A 3,614-nucleotide genomic window follows, 5' to 3' on the forward strand; every position below is an offset into this window, starting at 1 on the left:
ATCTGTATAGCAGCTCTAAATACTGCTAAAGACAACTACTTGTCTAGTAAACCACCCGAAATACTAAAAACAAATCTTAAAAAGTTCTGACAAATAATAAGCCCAACAAATAATAATGCTATTTCATTAGAAGATTCATCTGCAAATGCTGTTTCCGAGAACGTATGCGCGACCATACTAAACTTACGATTCATTTACAAGTCAATTTTCGAAAACTGGTACAAACTGGCATACTAGTACAAATACTTACCAATGCAACCTGTAATTGTTGAAGTACCTGGAATTTACAAGTTAATAGATAGCTTACCGTATCATTCATCACCTTGTTTCGATTGCATTAACAGTTAATTCCTTAAAAGCACTAGCCTCTTTAGCTCCATTTTACCGGCAAAAATTTTCCTACAATCTCTGAACTCATGTGAGCGTCCAAAGGATTGTAAAGTTGGGAAGGTGGTTCCAACATTTAAATTCAGACCCAGATACTCACCTCTTAATTATCGACTCATATCCTTTACAAGCAATAGTTGTAAACTGTTAGAGCATGTAGTTTTCACCAATCTGGCGAACTTTCTAGAGGCTAACTCATATTTCACTGCCTCACAGCATGGCTTTCGAAAATCATATCCCTGCGAAACTCAACTAGTATCCTTCACCCATCAGCTGCATCGTATCCTGGATCGTTCATCCTGGGCTGACTGTGTCTTCTTGGATTTTAGTAAAGCATTTGATAAAGTATGCCATAATCTACTGCTTTTTAAACTAAGCTTACGAATTATGGACCCTAACCTTAAAAAATGGATAGAGCATTTCCTTACTAACCGTTTCTAATTCGTCACTGTTAACGGTCATAACTGTCCACTTACTGAAGTACAACCAGGTGTACCACAAGGGTTTGTGCTGGGACCACAATATTTCTTATCGATATGATTGACCTAACTGTTACAATATCCTCTAACATACATCTGTTCGCAGACAATTGTGTTATCTTCCGGGAAATTAACAGCTCTGATGATACTTTAACACTCCAATCTGATCTGGATAATGTAGTTGACTGGTGCGGCAAGTGGTTAATGGAATTAAATAATAATAAATATAAAATAATGCGCCTATCGAGATATAATTCTACTCCTAGCACCTATCATCCTAACAACGTTACCTTACATTTCGTCATGTCATATAAATATCTCGGTGCATATTACGAATAACTTAAATTGGACCATTCATATAGACTACGTCGCTAACAAGGTTAATCGCATGCTCGGGTACTTACGGCGCAACTTTTAGAAAACACCGCCTACTTTGAAACTACAGGTTTACAAGACTCTAATACGCTCGAAACTTGAATATTGTAACCTGTAGTAGTGGGAATAGGAAAAAGCGCAGAGGCGCAAGAAGAAGTGCGCGTGATACCGCCCCGCTTGATAGCTCGCTCTCACCGACGTTTTCTTCAGAGCCCAGCTGCTCTGAATAAACGTCCTCAGCCCCCGTTTGAAGGCGCGTGGCAATATGAATCTGCAATATGCGATCCCAGTCAGGTTAATCTCATTACTTCACTTGAACTAGTACAAAATAACTATACCCGTTTCATTCTTTCTAATGATAACCCTACCACAAGTATAACCTCAATCAAAACTAACCTAACACTTATGCCACTAGCTAACCGCCGCAACGTCGCCGGTCTTTCGCTATTTCATAAAATTTTCCATCACACCACGCTTCACGACGACTTTATAATGCGGCCTCAGTACATTTCAAACCACGTCGATCATCACAGTAAGGTGGGAATTTATTCATGTCACACGAAGTCTTTCTTTCAGTCTTTCATCCCCCGTACATCTCAGGAATGGAACCACCGTCCCTCAATTATCGTAGCCATCACCGATAACAAACTATTTGCGAAACGTTAGCTAACTTTGTAGAATCAGGAAAATCATACTCATAAAATCATAAAAAACATACTCCTTTACACACTCTAGAGGCTCACTGGCGATCCTAAACTCTTTTTCCCTTGCCAGGCTATTGAACAATATATTTGTCTTCTGCATATTATTCTTGAACCCCACTCTTACACTGGCTCGGTTAAGGTCCTCAATCACTTGTTGTGTTTCGTCCCCATTGTTGCTATTGTTGCTAAATAGGACAATCTGATCTGCAAACCGAAGGTGACTGAGATATTCACCGTCGATCCTCACTTCTAAGCCTTCCGAGTCTAAGAGCCTGATTACTTCTAATCATGCAGTGATAGGATTAAAAAATGCCTCCTTCTCAATTTTGAATATACTCACGGAACACTACGAAGAACAACTTGAAAGTTTTAGCCATAGACTTCAGAACATAGCTCTGACACCGGATGAGACGAAAGATTTAGAACAGTACCACGAAGCACAGTCTCGAAAACTGCTTCAAAAACAGAGGAATAAAGCGAACTTCAATCAGAAAATAACCTTCCAGGCAAACGGCTACCTCACGCCAGCAAAAAGGAGCTCGAATCTACAAATACCAGACGTGGCTGAAGGCTCCCAAAAATTAAATCAGTCTAATTTTGTAGACATTTCGAAAACATTAGGTATGGAAGAAATAGGCGTACTTAGCACGGGCCTAAACTTTTGTCCCACGAACAACACAATAAATGAATTTGAGCCTCACAAGGATCTTTCGGAATTTTCCCGACGAATGCGGATAAGACATTTTTTCGTCGACAAGAACGCACCAGACCCCGGGACGACCCCACTTAGAGCCCAATCTACTTGGACTCCTGAACCAAACAAGCCGTAGAACTCGACCTATACCTTAAAACTGTCACTAAAGAAATTATAAGTTAGTCCAAGACAGCTAAGTGACCTAAAAACATAATTTATCAGAGTCATATCATTTCAAACCTTAGTTTCCGGAAGTTTCCGGAAGTTTCCGGAAGGGTCGAAGTATAGTTATTTGGCCGATAGATAAGTACAAGCACGAGGCTTACAGACAGCTAAACAGCCCTGAACATTACCGTAAGCTAGACAACGATCCGACGTTACCATACACACTGAAAATTACCAACAGGCTGAAATCACTTTTGGATGATGAATTGATAACACCGTCAGAATTCAAATTTCTTAAACCAAGCAACAAAGCTGCAGGACTCTTCTACCTCCTTCCAAAAATTCATAAAGTTCCAGCCACTGAACTTCACACCGCTAATATCCCAGGGCGTCCGATATTATCGAACAACAACAACCCGACAGAAAGCCTCTCCACATTTCTTAACCACTTCCTTGGTGACTTTCCGAAAACACTTGCGTCATTTTTACAAGATACCCCCCATCTACTCAGAATTATAGAGGACATTAATACAAAAGGCAGACTACCGCAAAACATAATTCTCGCAACACTACACGTCACGGCCCTGTACACCAACATTCCAATCCCTGATGGTTTAAACTCGATAAAAGAAACGCTGTCGAAACACAATGCATAACACTCTATTGAAGTATACTTGTCTCTTCTTGAACTAGTTCTGACATATAATTACTTCGAATTTGAGGAAAATTACAATCTACAAATACGTGGGACAAGTATGGGCACACCTTTTGCAGCAACCTACGCGAACATATTAATGGGTACTCTAGAAA

Source organism: Dermacentor silvarum, chromosome 9 (assembly GCF_013339745.2).
Source record: "Dermacentor silvarum isolate Dsil-2018 chromosome 9, BIME_Dsil_1.4, whole genome shotgun sequence".
Lineage (NCBI taxonomy): Eukaryota > Metazoa > Arthropoda > Arachnida > Ixodida > Ixodidae > Dermacentor > Dermacentor silvarum.